Below are 16,658 nucleotides of genomic sequence, written 5' to 3'. Positions count from 1 at the left end.
AAGCCTGGGCAAGGTCAGGTTTCACCAAGACCCTACAGTATGCTCAGACAGGGAGTTGATGGGTTGCAGCCGTGAGGGGATCCCAAGCTGTGCTGGTGTGTGGTACTGACCCCATTCCCACTCTTTGTTAAATGTTCCTGCCTGTGAGTGTGACCTACCACGCCCATGAGATGACTTGAGGGGAATTTGCTTGACTACGACTGACATGTTTTTTGCTTTTTTTTTTACTTCAAAATAGCCGTATTTCCAGCCAGCAAGTCATGGTTCCAATACAAATGGGAGTATGGGAGTTAGTTCTATAGCCAATTCTAGGCTATGGATATACCTGTGGTAGAAGCGTCTGGATTCTGCACCCCAGCACTGGGCGTAATGAACATGCTTCCCCCCACAGGCTCCCACAGACAATCCCAGAAGAGAGAATGGAAGTGGCTCCCTGCAGGGGCCCCACTGGCATTCCCAGTCAGGCAACTTCTGCCATCTTTAAAAGTGCATCAGGACCTCATAATTTTTTCAAAAGACTTAGAGTGAAGTAAGTCAGAAAGAGAAAGACAAATATGGTATATTAATGCATATATATGGAATCTATAAAGATGGTACTGATGATCCTACATGCAGGGCAACAAAGGAGACATGGACATAAAGAACAGAATTTTGGACCAGTGAGGGAAGGAGAGGGTGGGATGATTTTTGAGAATGGCATTGAAATATACATATTAGCATAGCTAAAATAGATATCCAGGGGGAGTTTGCTGTGCAGTGCAGGGAACCCAGAGCTGGTGCTCTGTGACAATGTGACAACCAAGAAGGGTGGAGGGGTGGGGAGGTGGAACGGGGGTATAAGAGAGGAGACATATGTATACCTATGGCCATTTCATGTTGATGTGTGGCAGAGGCCATCATAATATTGTAATTATCCTCCAATGAAAAATTGTGTATATATATGTGTGTGTATATATATGTGTGTGTATATATACACATATATGTGTGTGTATGTATATACATATACGTGTGTATATATATGCGTGTGTGTATATATACATATGTGTTTGTGTGTATATATACACATATATGTATATATGTGTGTGTGTGTATATATATATATATACACACACTAGCCTTGCTCCCTCTCTGTACAATGTAGATAACAGTACAAGTACCTACTTCACAGAACTGTAAATGAGGAAATTCACCAAAGAGCTCAGTGGGGTGCCTGGCATAACAGCAGTGCTCCCCAGCGTTAATGAGCATGCCATGCCTGGGTATGTGGCTATATATACTGGAGGAGTTTGGGGTGTATATATATGTGTATACACACACACACACACACACACACATATATATGAAGACTTTTAGAAACAATATTCTGGGAGGTACGTATGCCTTTTGATTATGGGAGTCAGCTCCAGCTCATGTTTTCAAACTCTAGTGGGCACTGTGACTAGTCCTGCCAACACCTGAGATATCCACCCTAAATGCTTTCGTGGGGATCCCTCCCAGCTTATAAATCCTAGGAAGAAGATGGTAGACATTGATTTCTGTAGAACGCTCTTGGGCACCCTGCCTAAACTGAGGGTTTGCTCATGCCTCAGAGGAGGACAGGCCATTCCATTGTCAAGATGTACCCAGGGGTGGCTTTGCCAAGACTTGTTTTCCAGCTGTCTTTGGCACACCCATTCCTGTCACCAAGATGCAGTATCCAAACAGAACCCTGAGGTTTCCAGCAACAATCCTTGGGCTGGCTTCACTGCAAATCATAGAATAGATGAACACAGACACTCAACATCAGTGACGTGGGCACCACACAGGCTGTTGGCTCATGGTGCTAGGCGATGCTGACTCAGGACAGCTGTGCATCCCACTGAAGAGGCCCAGATGCAACAAGGGTTTACCATGCCCGCAACCACCTTCCCTGGACCTCATAGCAGTCTTGTATCTGGGGATGGGAGGGAAATGTGCTCAGAATGTGAACTTGGGTTTCAATCTTGCTCTACCACTTCCTGTCTGAGCTGTGGCAGGTCACTCAGCATCCCTAGCCTTGCTTCCTTTCTGTACAATGTAGATAACAGTACAAGTACCTACTTCACAGAACTGTAAATGAGGAAATTCACCAAAGAGCTCAGTGGGGTGCCTGGCATAACAGCAGTGCTCCCCAGTGTTAATGAGCATGCCATGCCTGGGTATGTGGCTATATATGCTGGAGGAGTTTGGGGTGGAATTGGCACAATCTGGTGGCTCAGAGGTTAAAGCGTCTGCCTGGAATGCGGGAGACCAGAGTTTGATCCCTGGGTTGGGAAGATCCCCTGGAGAAGGAAATGGCAACCCACTCTAGTACTCTTGCCCGGAGAATCCCATGGAGGGAGGAGTCTGATAGGCTACAGTCCATGGGGTCGCAAAGAGTCAGACACGACTGAGCGACTTCACTTCACTATTCCCATAAAAAAATGATAAGAAGAATTTTCTGCCCTTGCCTATCATATTTCCAAGGCTATGATAGCTTACCAGTTCACATCTTCAAATCCTGGTTTCCTAAGCAGACTAACTCTGCTCTAGAAAAAGTTTTGAGTGAAAATAAGCATATTTCCTTCTTCTGTCAAAATATATCACATTTTTCTTTGGGGAGTAAGAGGCTAACCCTTACTTGTTAAAGTAAATTATACTGAAATTTAGAGTCTGAAACTTAGGCCAGTAATGCCAAATGCATCTCCTTTCCCATGATTCCAAAACACCCACATGCAGACCGTGACCCCATCCCATGTGCTGCGGGGTCCCTGCACGCAGCTCCTTGGTGAATGAAATGAGCAAAGCCTCTATTTTAATTTATGGGGTTATCTGTATGAGTCACATCTTTTGTGAGTCTCCCTTATTTCTTGCTAAAGGACAAATGCATATTCTTTATATGTCTTGCTAGACAAAACATGGCCAGCACAAGGAAACCAAACATAGATTAAAAGGGAATGAACAATAAAGGCAAAGGCAGACCCTCAAGTTCCATTTCTAGCTCAGATTTTGAAATAAATTCAAGGCTTTTATTGATATTGAGACTCTCCTCCAGTCACGGCACTGCAACACAGTTTCAGATCTGTATGTTCAGACTGAACATCTTCCCCCAAACCTCACCTAGAGCAGACCTCCAGCCCACTGATTGATGTGTGTGTCAGGCCAGACATACGCTGTCACTTCCATTTCTGATGGGAGTGGGAAGCGTGCTGGGCTGGGATGAGCTGTACTCAGTGGACGACAACCTTCCACTGTCTACCACCTGGATTCTGCATTTGCATATATGACCACCAGGCAACCCCACCCCAGAGCTTATCCGTTCATCACCCATTGCCATTCTGGAAGGCACAACTCAGACGTCAGGGTCCTAAGAGTTAAATCACGAGCCTCTCCACCCCAGCCCTGCTCCTCTGCTCTGCTCCCTGTGATTTATGGAGGGTTCCAGCCCTGAAGGGAACTGACAGTCACTCTCATTTTCTTGCATTTCCCCCCCTTCACGGCCAAGGTCATGAGCAAGGGGGCCCCTCCAAGTTTTCTACACTCGTCCTCCTCCACCCTTACTCCAACACGGCCTCATGAATCATCCCGTCTTCACATTGAACTCCTGACGCTTCCCTAGCACCAAACTGCCCGACTTCCGCAATTTTTCTTCATTCTCACTAACAATTTGGTAATGAAATATTGATTTTTAGTTAGATTCAAATAGATGTTATTAAGTTTGCATTGATAAATCGTTCCCTTTCTCAGGCTGGAAGTACCTCAGTCAAATTCTAACTGTGCTTTCATACCTGGTGATGTATTAATCTGACGTGTCTGTCGGCCAGGCTGCCGGGGCCCGAGCTGGGGTGCCAGTCTAATTGCCGTTACCTCACACGGAGGGAAGGATTCTAGCTTGTGGGTTGTAGGGATTTTAGCCCTAAGACCCAAGAGGGGACACATTTCCTCTGGGGCTCCTACTTTTTAAAAATGTTTCATTTTTTCACGAAGACAAGCCTTACATGGCATGAAAAGGCAGCCCGCTAAATTTCATTCCCCCCACCCCGCCACTGCCACTTGACAGATAAATACCTAACATCCAGACCACATGAAAATCGTTGGGGCAGATCTCATGAGCAAAGGGAAGAAGCTGTGGCCTGCTCCAGCTCTGAGCATGTTGGCTAGGGAGGGTCTGCCATGGGGATGGCTGCCTGCCTTTAACTAGGAACTTTTGAATGGTCTATGTGGGCAGTTAGGTAAGGAACTTCGGTTCCACTGGCTTAGCACTCACTCCTGTTGCCCTTTCTCTACCCTTCTCACTTCCCTTCACCTCTCTCCAGACCTCGTCCCACAAATCTCACTCAACTGCTCCCTCCTGGAGTACACCTGCTCGCTGAAGCAAGTCACCTAGGACTCACAAACCACGAGAACCTCCCAGAGGCCAGCCCTGGGGCGCTGGCCACTCTAGGGAGGGTGGTTCTGTGCTCTGGGAAGACCTGCCCCTCTTCCCTGGTCACTCTGTCTCGGCTAAAATGAATCACTTCATTCAAACTGAGCTAATTATCAGTTCTCCATCCTAGTCTTAATAATTGTTCAGAGTAGACACAAGACCTAAGATAGACCAGTCAGTGTTGCCTCCAGAATGGTTTCAAACTGAGGGAAGAATCCTTTTCTCTCTTGTTCAAAACAAGAGCATGGGCCTGGAAACACCGAAGGCGCGTCCCCTAGCCCTGTGTGGAAGAAGCTGGTTGCCCGTAGTCAAGGGGAAGGCTGACTCTAGTCCAGGGTCTCCAACAACATCACTTATTTTCCTAACACTGAGCACCAAATCTGGCTCTGGTTTCTCTTACTTGCATCCAGCAGCCCAAGGGCCTGCTCCAGTACCTCCTTATCCACTGGTCAGATTAATCTTCCCGAGGCTGAGCCTGACATCACATTTCTGGCCGTTCTCCAGTGATTTCCCACCGCCTATCCCATTCCATTATGTCACAGATCCTTAGCCCAACATTCTAGCTTCTCTAAGACCTTCTTAACCCACCACTCCCCACAGTTAGCTCCTGGCACAAGTTATCCAAGTACTTTCCTCATTTCTTCAATTCTGTATGTTTTCTTGGGCCATTTTCTATTCTTAGAGTGACTCCCTTTATGCGTGCATATCTGATCACTCCTTATTCTCCTTCTAGATGACTTCCCTAGGCCTGAGCTGCAAGCCATTCTTCCTCCACATCCACCTCCCATTATAGGTTGTAAGAATTGCCTTCTCTGCTGGACAGGAAGCCTGCCGGGTGATGACCTATACATGACTCAGCCTTCAATTCCAAGTGGCTTACACTATGCCCATGCATGTGGTAGATCACTCAATATAAATGTGTGTAGCATAAAAGTATTAATTCATTTACTCATTCATTTCGTTCTTACCATAGTCCTATCTATTCTTCAAGGCCAAGATTAAACACTACCCCCTCCTCTGAGCCTTCTTGGGTTTCTTCTATCAGAATTCATCTCTCATGGCCTTGTGTCCCCATATCATATGATTTTCAACTTCTAATTAGCATGTATTAATGTGTAAATTTGTATGCATTCTTTTAACAAGGATTTCTGAGTATTTACCTCCTTAAATTACAAGTAGTTCCTAGGGTATCTGTTTTCCACCCTTGACTATAAGCTCCTTAAAGACAAAAATTAGATTTATTTTCTTAACAACTAGAACAAGGCTTGAAAAGAGCTGAGTAAATGTTTATTGAATTGATGGATTTAATTGAATAAATTTAATTGAAATCTATAGATGAGAAATACAATGTCCATGTTTGAGCCACAGGTATTTGTCTCATGCCAGCAGCAAATGATAAGAATATTGAAAATCAAATTGGTTTAAACAAAAAAGGAGAATTTGTTTGCTCATATGTCCAGGACTAGATCTGGCCTCCTGCCCTGCTGGGCCCCTGATATCAAATAACGTTATCCAGCTCTGTCTTTCTCCATGTCTCCTTTCGTTTCCCTCTGCATTAGCTCCAGTCTCAGATAGTCCTTTTCCTCGTGGTGCCAAGATGGCTGCCAGAAGCTCCAGGCTTGCATCCACTCCTTTCAGTAACTAGAGGAGAGATGATTTCTCTCTTTCAAATGTTTCTTCCTGAAAAGACTTAGGAAGTCTGACTGGCTTAGGTCACATGACCATCATTTGGGCTACTCCAATGGAATCATGTGACCTGAAAATAAGAGGAATGATCTCTAGCATAAAGGAGATACTGATGCCAGAAGGAAAGACATGGATGCTGGGTAGGCAACTTCTGCTTTCTCCCTGCAGAAGTTGGCCTGATGCTCACAAGAGCACAATACTGGTTTCTCTGCAATTCACTAAGCAGGGGAGCTACCTTGGAGGAGAATAGGAGACATTTGTAGATACAGAACTTTTCAATGCGGCTTCTCTGGGTCTGTAAAGAGATTGTGAAGAACAACTGATCACAGGGAAGCAGTGGTCTCCCCCTACCTTTCAGAAGACAGGAAGATAGGATGAGACCACGGCCACCATTCTCAAGCCGGAATAGGAAATCAGGTACCTGCTCTTTCAGACTTCTTCTGAATTTCTTGGTCTGAGTTTTGGCTCTGTCCAGCATTACATACTGGTAGTTCAACCAGTAAAGAATCTGCCTGCAATTCAGGAGACTCTGGTTCAATTCCTGGGTTGAGAAGTTCTCCAAGAGAAGGGATAGGCTACCTACTCCAGTATTCTTGGGCTTCCATGGTGGCTCAGAGAGTAAAGAATCCTCCTACAGTGCAGGAGACCTAGGTTCAATCCCTGGGTCAGGAAGATCCCCTGGAGAAGGGAATGGCTACCCACTCCAGTGTTCTTGGCTGGACAATTCCATGAACAGAGGAGCCCAGTGGGTTCCAGTCCATGGGATCACAAAGAGTCAGACATGACTGAGCAAGTGACACTTTCACTTCCCACATTACAGAGCCACCACAGGCTGAGAAAGGCCATGTTCCAGATGTCTGAATGCCAAGGGTGGACAGTACCAGTAGATTTCAGGCTGGGAGGTGCTGTGTCAACAAAGGTCCCCAGTTCCTGGGTGGCAGGACCCACCCCAAGTCAGCCTAGAAAGATCTGGATGTCTAGACCCTTTTCCTCAATGTGGACAGTTTGAAGATACAGAGAATCTCCACCACGCAGTGGCCAGAGGCCTTAGGCAGCCCAGGAGAGCTAGCTTCAGGCATCCACCTTCTGTTTCCAATTTCTTCCCTTCAGTATCATCAAGGAAAACAAAAGGATCAGGTAAATGTATAATTGGTATCATGCTCCCACCATCCCCATACTTTCACCAACACCATCCAGAAAACAAAGGAAGTACATCTGGGGGTCTCTTCCTCCTCCACTATCTGAGCCTGTCCTCTGTCTGAGCTTCTGAGTCAGGTCTGAGCCAATTATCCAGAGAGGACCCAGGCCTCTGCAGCTTCCACAACTCCAGGGCTTGTGGCTCCCGCTGCTCACAGGCCGAAGAAGAGCCAGACGGGAAGGGAGGGAAAAGCCTCCAGTTTGGCCCCTGCTGTTTGGGTTTCCCTTCTGTGGCTGCAGTGAGTGCGGTTTAGATCTGATTGATTTTATCTGTGAAATGAGCTGAAAATCCCTCCCAGCGAGAAGTACTCATCTCCGTCCTCAGCCCAGACACTCCAGATAAATCAGATTGCCCACCGCACAGAGCATGCATGGACTGAGGGCAGAGCAGAGCCAAGGATGGGAAGTCAGGACAGCCGCTCAGGGTACCGACCGGCCAGCGGTGTAGAGGCTGGGGCTGAGGATGCTGGTGCCCTCAGCTCTCTGGTCATGACTGCCCCATCTTCAACACTGGCTGCCATCCTTTCGGTTTCTATAAAAGTAAATTCTAAGACAAGGAAATGAGGCAAGGTGTTGATTTGGGAGATGATCCTGTGGTCTTCCCTGGTGGCTCAGATGGTACAGAATCTGCCTGCAATGCAGAAGACCCAGGTTTGATCCCTGGGTCAGGAATATCCCCTGGAGAAGGGAATGGCAAGTCACTCCAGTATTCTTGCCTGGAGAATCCCATGGACAGAGGAGCCTGGTGGGCTACAGTTCATGGGGTCACAAAGAGTAAGGATGTAGGAAACAGAGCCAGGGAAGAGAAGAGATCCAGCAAAGGGCGAGTTCTAGGGAAGCTTACCTCTGGACACCCAGAGTCGATCCCAGGAGACATCCTCTGAGAGGTGTACATTGGGATTGTCCTGCTGGGGAACAAGGCCCTGGGGGATTTATCTACTATTTCCTGTGCTTTGGGGTTTCCCTGGTGGCTCAGCTGGTAAAGAATCCACCTGAAATGTGGGAGACCTGGGTTCCATCCCTGGGTTGGGAAGATCCCCTATAGAAAGTGAAAAGTGAATGTGAAAATTGCTCAGTCATGTCCGACTCTTTGCAACCCCATGTACTATACAGTCCATGGAATTCTCCAGGCCAGAATACTGGAGTGGGTAGCCTTTCTCTTCTCCAGAGGATCTTCTCAACCCAGGGATTGAACCCAGGTCTCCTGCATTGTGGGTGGATTCTTTACCAGCTGAGCCACAAGGGAAGCCTGGGAATATTGGAATGGGTAGCCTATCCCTTCTCCAGCAGATCTTCCTGACCAAGAATAAAACTGGGGTCTTCTGCATTGCAGGCGGATTCTTTACCAACTGAACTATCAGGGAAGCCCTATCAGGGTTGGGAAGATCCCCTGGAGGAGGGAACTGCTATCCGCTCCAGTATTCTGGCCTGGAGAATTCCATGGACTGTACAGTTCATGGGGTCACAAAGAGTTGGGCATGTTTGAGTGGCTTTCACTTTCACTTTCCTGTCCTTTATTCCTGGGTTGTTCAACAGCCCTGTGCATTTGGCCTGCCTTAGTCATGGGGCTGTGCTCCCTTGGCCAGAGACCATCCTCCATCAGAGATACAGGAAGCCATCATCATGAGGAGTGGCATTGTACGGCCGTACCAGTAGGGTCAGCCCTCTCTAGCTCCTTAGCATACCTATCCCTCCCATCAACATCCTCCACCACCACTGAGGCCATCTTCTACAAGGTCTGCAAGTCCTCATTTGCCTCAGGAAGCCTTTCCCAATCCCTCCACCCAGAAACAGGGCATGCCTCACTCCTAGTGAAGAGACAGATGCACAAGCCCTGCTGGAGGGGCAGAGAGGGACGCGGCTCTGAGGTCATGATGTGAGCAGGGGGATGGGAGGCTCATTCCCTGCACAAGGGCCAGGGCTGCCTCCTCTCCTTCCTCCCCATCCTCTGCAGGCTGCAAAAGTTGGCTCTCCACAACTCACAGGACATTCATGCGAATTATTATAATTCCTCTCTTCATCGAAAGAGACTCTGGCGCGGTTGTCTAAGAGTCACTGATGAAGCTGACGTGAAAAATTCAGTAATTGGTTGCCAATATCCAATTACTCTGAGGTAATATGAAAGTGATGGGGAAGCCAGCCAAGAGGCCACGGCCCAGGACCGTCGAGCACACAGAGGCAGCGGAGGCTTGGCTCAGGCCCATGAGACTGGCCGTGTGCACAGGATAGACAGCAGATGGGGGGCACAGGGAGCCCCCACTTCAGATTCCTCCCCAGGCTGGCCCTTCGCTAGGAGAGCCTTTCCCTGGAGTCAGAAGCTGTTCAGGGCCCTCCAGGAAATGGACCTGCCTGAGGAGGGAGAGAGGAAATAAAGAGCATCACACTAGGGCCTTGGAGACCTGGATGCCAGCCCCTCTGCTGCAGGCCAGATGCCTCATTCCAGCAGGTCTTTATGGCTCCCAGCAAAGCAGGAAGTGGGAGCCTGTCCCTGCCTGCCTTCACCCCCAGCTGTTAACTAGGTCTGAGGAAATAACTGATGTGAAGACAGGTTTGCAAACTGAGGTGTGGGAGGGATGAAGGTATGGGTGCTGCTCCTTTCTAAGCAAGATCTCGAAAGCTCAGGCCTGGGAGAGTGGCCTCCAGGGAGCTGGGAACAGAAGAGCCCAGAACACACTCAGTAAGTGCTTGTGGAAGTAATTACAGTGGCCACCCCCACATACCCGAGGAACTTGCTGGGCTCCTGACCATCCCCCGAGGGCGGCCACCCCAGCCTGGGGGAAGCAGCTCAGAGCCCCGACGCCCACGTCCAGGTCAGGGGTGAGGTCAGGGGCTGCGCAAGATAAGGATGCACCCTTCTGTTGTCCCTGCATTGCATCATGTCTGCAAATAAAGGGAATAATTCAGTTTCCAGGACTCTTAACCTTTTCACTTGGCATAAATTGTGATCACCCAAATAAATACAGGCAAATCACATTAAAAACATATATATACGAAGCTCATTTATTCAAGACATTTTCCAACTCTGAAAAATACCTGTATCTTACCAAGAGGGAAAAAAAAAAAAAATACAAGCTCAATTCAGAGCTGCATGCATCCATTTCTGTCTCCGTTGGCGGCAGATGCGGGTGTTTGATTCTCAGTGGCCCTGATGACCTCATGTCCCACCTCAAACAGGTCAAAGGTCAAAGAAACCATTTTTTTTTTCTTCTGCTCCAAATTGGCAGAGAAAGGGTGAGATGTATGAGCAGATCGTAATGTGGTGCCAGGAATGTTGGAGCAATAATCAATTGCAAATTATATCTTACCAAGTTAAGAGTCAAATGGAGGGGGCTGTGGCTGAATATTTTATCAAAGCAATTTAATAAGAATGTAAATGACCATCAACCTTTAAAGAGAGGTTTTTTAAGTGTCCTGGAGAGCTGCACCTCCTTGGCCACACGGGAAGTCTTTTCCTCCGTTTAAAAAGAGTCAGGATTGGAGTAAGGCAGCGGCCTGCACCAGCATCCAGAAGGGTGCACTCTGGGCAGTGGTAGTGGCCCTGGGCCTTAACCCCAAGCCAGGACCGCATCCCTCTGGAATCTGATTCCCAGGGACATGGGATCCGCACGCTCAGGGAACTGGTCCATGGCTCTCCTTCAGGCACAGTGCCTCTGCTGAGACCGTGGCCTCCCATTCATCACAGCTCGCTCGCTCGGGTTACAGAGAGGTCAGGCCTCACAAGAGGGCCACCCGGCAGGCAGACCAGGGCCCAGCCTGGGGAAGGGGACTGTTTGGCCCTCAGCCCTTTGAAATCCATGTTCCTCCATGATTCTCTACGGATGCTGTCCAAGAAAAGGCTCCCATATTTCTGAGAGCAGAGAAGAAATACTGCTGCAAAATACTATTCCTTGACATAGGTCAGTTCTGAGTGGACACAGGAGTCACATTTAAAAGGTGTGGGGAGGCTGAAAGAGCAGGCGAGGGTCTCCAGAGCACACAGGAGTCATGGGTTCTATCCCTGAATCAGGAAGGTCCCCTGGAGGAGGGCATAGCAACCCACTCCAGTATTCTTGCTTGGATAATCCCATGGACAGAGCAGCCTGGCAGGCTACAGTCTGTGGGGTTGCAAAGAGTCAGACACGACTGAAGCAACTGAGCACAGCACAATCTGTGGCTCAGAGGTGAAAACAATTTTAGCATCATGTCATCAACTAAACTTCATCAAGGATGCAGACTCTCCACTGTACTCACCAACCAGGAGAGCATTCAGGGAATTTGCACCCAGATAAGGGAAACAGAGCTTTCCACCTGATGGGTGGATGTGAAGATTCAACCAAGTAATCCTTGTAAAGCCCAGAAAAGCGCCTATAGCTGCTGGTTGCTGTTAGATTATTTTCAGCCCTTTTGTAACTTCTTAAAAGCCTAGCTACAGGGGGACAGGAGCTTGATGGGATGATAGGTGGATGGGGTAGGAAGTCCTAGAGGACCCTGCAAAGTTGCATCTGCTTCTTGCAAAACCAGAGCCTGTGCCCTTTTCAGGGAGATGGAACCTGAGAACATCCTTCTCAATGTATTTTCCTTGAATGTCCTCATCCTCCTGCACCAGCGATGGACAGTTTCAGGATCAGACAAGCCAGCACTAAGGGACTCCTATTTCCCTATTTCACCAAGATCACCCTTCTAGGAGCTACGCCTTCACAGGCTCCATTGCCTCATCTGTACCTGTCAGGGCCCTGCTGGAGCCCATGGGGTGGGAAACAGCCTTACCTTTGGGCTTTAATTACACCTGATTTCAGCTTCTGCTGAGTGATCACTCATCTTTCTCTAAACCTCCATTTTTCCCAGAACATTTCTTGATGTTATTAGAGCTGTCTATAAAATATGAATCCCAATTCCATGATAGTCATAAAAGCCATAAAATTCTATGTCTGCCATGAAAATATTACATGATTTATTTTTGTGTGAAGTACATATTAAATCTCAGTACTAGAATAGGACTTTGGCTCTTCAACATCACGAACTTTTAATAACACACACTTTGCCTTAAATTGCTATTATTTTAAGTTTCTTTCTTCATTTTACAATAGCTCCCAGTTCAAAATAGGATCAGAAAAAAGTCCTGGTCTTATTTATAGGTTAGAGTTAGTATTCATTGTAGCTTAAATTTTTTTCTCTTTTTATGGTGTTCATTTTGTTTTATATATGACACAATTTGTGTGCTTGATTTGTTTTTGTTTTATGCCAAGTGCCTTTGGAGAAATATCAGGTGATTAACCAAACCCCCTGACAATGGGTCTGATACCACCATCTCCAGGGTCACTGGGTGGGTCTGCATAAATCCGTACAAGTAAACAAGTAGCTGGAATGGAGAGGGAGGGAGTGGATTCAAAATGGGGCAGAGAAGGAGAAGCAAATATTGAGAACACCGCTTTCCTTTTTCCAAAGCCCCTAAACCAATACATAAGGATTTATCAAAGTTCTAGTATCTGGCAGTCAGCTAGACAGTGATGGGGCACATAGAAGGCAGAGGCTCATTAGAGAGATGAATTCACACATATGGACCAGCCGCAGGACACTGCAAGGCAGGGTTAGGCTACATGGCTCATCTTTGCATGTGTTGGGGAACCAAATGAAATGCAAGAATCAGATTTAGTCTTCAGCAAAAGGCAGGGTTTCAGTCAGTCTTGGAAGGACAAGAGTAATTTAAAGAGGAGAGGAGAGGAGAGGTGAGGACAATGTTTAACACAGGAGAAGCTAGCAGGACCCCAAATAAAGATGAAGCAAGATCAATGCCCAGATAAGCACAGCAGCAGTACAACCAAGCCCCAACTCAATCCCCAACTGGCCATTTTGCCAGCTTTTCTGCCCAAAGACCCACACCGCATTTCAAACAATACCAGGGCTGGAGGGAAGATTGATGTTCAGCCTGGAGGATACATGTGACATTTGGAATGAGTTGAAACTGATCTAAGAGATTTTCATTTCAAAAGATATCTGATATGATGTGTCGATGGGGTGTTTCACACACCTCATCAGAGTTCAAAGACTGCAGCCATCAGAATGGTGCTTCCAAGGTGGGAAGCAGATGTGTAGAACTGGAGCAGGAGGGGGTCTTGGCCTCTTCAGACTTGGCCCACCCGCCATCCGACATACCACTGGGACAAAGCCATGTGTTTGATCCAGACAGCCCTGGGGTCTGCAGCATCTTGGCATGGGTACAATGTATTTTTTGTATCCCCTTCTCTGACCCATTCTCTGAAATCTGCAAGTCCTTCCCAAGGCTCCCCAGGGTATAGTCATTCACTTGGAAGTCATCGGATGCTCCAATAAGATAACTAATGAGAAACTGCCAAATCCAGTTGTCTTGATTCTGTTGAGCACCCATCCATTTGACCACCTCCCTCCCCCATGGTACCTAGGCCTTAACCTGGGTTCCACATCAGGCAAAACTTGGAGCAAAAGCCCATATGCCTCCTACGCTTGTTAGAAGATGCAAACCCAGGAAGCAGAAGTGAGGGCCAAGGGAACTGAGGGAAGCGGGAGGCAAAGCCAACAGGAACTGCACTCTCTAGCTACTAATATCTGAGTGCAACTGATTACATAGCCTTGGAGGATGGTTCCCCATCTGAGAACCATATACAGGGGTGGAATGGCAAGAGTGGAAGAATTTATCCACCTAGTGGTCAAAGCTGTGCTCCACAGGACATTAAGTCTCCCGTCCTCCTGGGCTACACAAACATAGGCAGTGAGGGGGCCCCAAGGCGTAAACAGGAAGTCGTTGGCATGTGGGTTAGAGGCCAATGCAATTGTGAGGTGCCAACAGGTGCCCCTGGGTGAAGACGGGGTAAGCCTCCAAAAGCTCCTCAAGAAGCAGCAGCCAGAATAAAGCAGTGAGGCTAAGAGGATCTGAAAGGTGCGTGAGAGATGTCTGAAATGGGCCCCCATGTCCCAGAGAACTAGCTATGCATCCACTCATTTTAATGGCCATGGGGCTATGTCAGCTTCTCCTTGCAGATTCCTCCTGTGGATTCACACTGGAGATCTTTTCACCCTCAGGCCATGCTTCTGGCAGAGGACATCAGAGGAACTGTGGGTGAAGTACCTGGAGCAGCTTAGAGAGTCTCTAGGCCTTGCACTTCAGGGAACAGCCAGCCAAGACAGCATCTACGATTTGCATGCACCAAAGAGTGTCCAGAAACCTGTTTGGCCTACGTGGCAACTTTTGCAGAATGCAAGAGAAAATTCCATCTCACAATCATAACCAATGAGCCTTCTTTCAATATGAAAGCATCTACAAAATCAATCCCACAAATTAAGCAGATAAATCCTAATGTTCATTTTTGAAATCATGTAGCATCAAATAACATATTTTATATTATACAGAGAAGACCCAACTTGATTTGGGGAGTTCTTTGCAAATTGGATAATGCCACCACTTCAATTAAAGTAATAAAAGTAACAGGAAGATAAAATAAGCTAAAATTGTTCAAAAGAACTAAAGACTGAAATAGAAAATGCATATACCTCTAGTCTGACGTTTTCCAAAGAATCGTTCTCGAGTGAGTGGCAGTTGAAAGGACGAAAGATAGAGGCATCTGGAAAAATATTAAGAGTTTTGTGAAAGAAAATCAATCAAGGAAGATATACAAACCTGATTAGGAAAAGAAAAAAATGTATGCTGTAATATATGGAGCAGCCTGTGAATGGGTGGCTAGTTCCTGCAAGATTAGAGAAAATACCGGAGGTTGGAACTTCCTTTCCTTCCACTCTGCGCTTAGCATCACACACCTGGAAGCTTCTTGCCCAGCTCCAAGCACTTTGCTGAGAAAGAATATTTTTGCTGCTAAATGATTTTGGTCCCCAACAGCTCCTGCAACCAGTAGTTCTGAAACAGGCGACCTCACTTGAGAACGGATGGATCACAGCATTGACATTCAAGAGGGCCTTGTGCAAAGCCCACGCCCCACCGCACTGTCTGCTCCTGGGATTTTGAAAACGTTCTGGCTCTAAAATGGAAAGTTGGGGAGAGAATAAAGGTTCCAAGGCTGTGAGGTGCTCCTTTGGCAGGGAGGCCTGCTTTTGTTCCTAGCTGGAGGAGGGAATGTCTAGGATAAAGCATCACATCACTTAGCTTTGAAGTTGTAAATCAAGAAGGTGCCAGAGAAACAGCCTGCCAGGCCAAGAGGACAGAGTGGGTGCTGGTTTACAGGAAACCTGGGACGGCTCTCAGGCTTGCAGGGCAGGAAGCAGGAGCAGACAGCAACGCCTGGCATCAGGCCTCCACTCCAAGGCTAGCAGAGCATAGCCGCTGGAAAAATCGCTCCTGATAAGATGGCCTCTGCCATTACAAGAACCACCTGCTACCAAATGCCAAGCAGCTGAGTTAGTGGGCACGGGCAGGTGTGTGGCTGATTCACCTGACCCTGCCCTGCTGCTGATGGAAGCTTCACTCTGCTTCAACTTTTGCGCTGGCTGAATTCCGTGGGCCCTTTGCTTTAGTGGGATATTTTGATATCAAAATTCAATGAACAATATGAACAGATGTGGGAAATTAACACAAGATGTTGACAATGACTTTTGCCTTTGTTCAGCCAAAAACCGGAATACCCTTTCCTCCTTCATTTCCGTTTTTCATACTCATTAGTGTCTATCTAGGAAATAGTCTGATGGTTTGGTTTTGGTAACATGTTTATTTTTAACCTTGCATTCTTCTGCCCAGCATTCCTGTCGCCACCCCTTGGGCTGTTCATTACCTTGGAGGGAAGGTGGCCACTGCCCCCAGCACCAGACTGACTGGTGCAAAGTGGTGTCGAAATAGACACGGGAGTTGAGGATCTGCCTCTTATGCTCACAGTAAATTAAATGCATGTTAAAAGATTATCGCCTACATTTATCATAACAAGATTTTGCATTTATGTCTTTCTCTCTTTTTAAATAGGAATAAAGATCTCATATACCTTTTCTAATTTGTTATCTAGTATTTATTGTAGGAAGAGAGAGTTTTCTCTAATCACAACTCATTAAAGTCACATATTATTCACAATAACCCACCGCTAAAGACTCATCATAGTAGCAGGAAAGAATAAAAAAGTATTTTTAAAATGAAACTTCATTTTAAGCATTTCTGTTTGGAGACAGTCCAACATCTTAAAGAAAAGAGCAGAACGTGTATAATAAAATACCTTGGCAAAGAAAATTTGCCAGGAAAAAAAAAGAAAGAGAATAAATAATGCCAAGGAAAATCAAAATAACTTGCAAAAAAACAAAAAAAAGTAGGAACTCTGTGACCCAACTCATGTGCCTGCTTCTAAGTGTACCTTAGTGAGGAAAGAGGAGAGGAAAAAAAATCAGGCCAAAAATGTACCTACTCTTT

At 46.8% G+C, this 16,658-nt stretch overlaps 1 long non-coding RNA gene across 1 annotated transcript; it reads right to left on the bottom strand.

Moving 5' to 3' along the window:
* Positions 1 to 8,991: 8,991 nt before the first annotated feature.
* Positions 8,992 to 16,227, bottom strand: LOC129631426 (uncharacterized). The gene is made up of 4 exons (XR_008704036.1): positions 15,074 to 16,227; positions 14,810 to 14,880; positions 10,027 to 10,186; positions 8,992 to 9,655 (listed from the first exon to the last, which is right to left on the bottom strand). It is a non-coding gene; the product is annotated as an uncharacterized LOC129631426 (long non-coding RNA).
* Positions 16,228 to 16,658: the final 431 nt, after the last annotated feature.

Source organism: Bubalus kerabau, chromosome 17 (assembly GCF_029407905.1).
Source record: "Bubalus kerabau isolate K-KA32 ecotype Philippines breed swamp buffalo chromosome 17, PCC_UOA_SB_1v2, whole genome shotgun sequence".
Lineage (NCBI taxonomy): Eukaryota > Metazoa > Chordata > Mammalia > Artiodactyla > Bovidae > Bubalus > Bubalus kerabau.
This window is presented reverse-complemented; position numbering and strand designations above follow the sequence as displayed.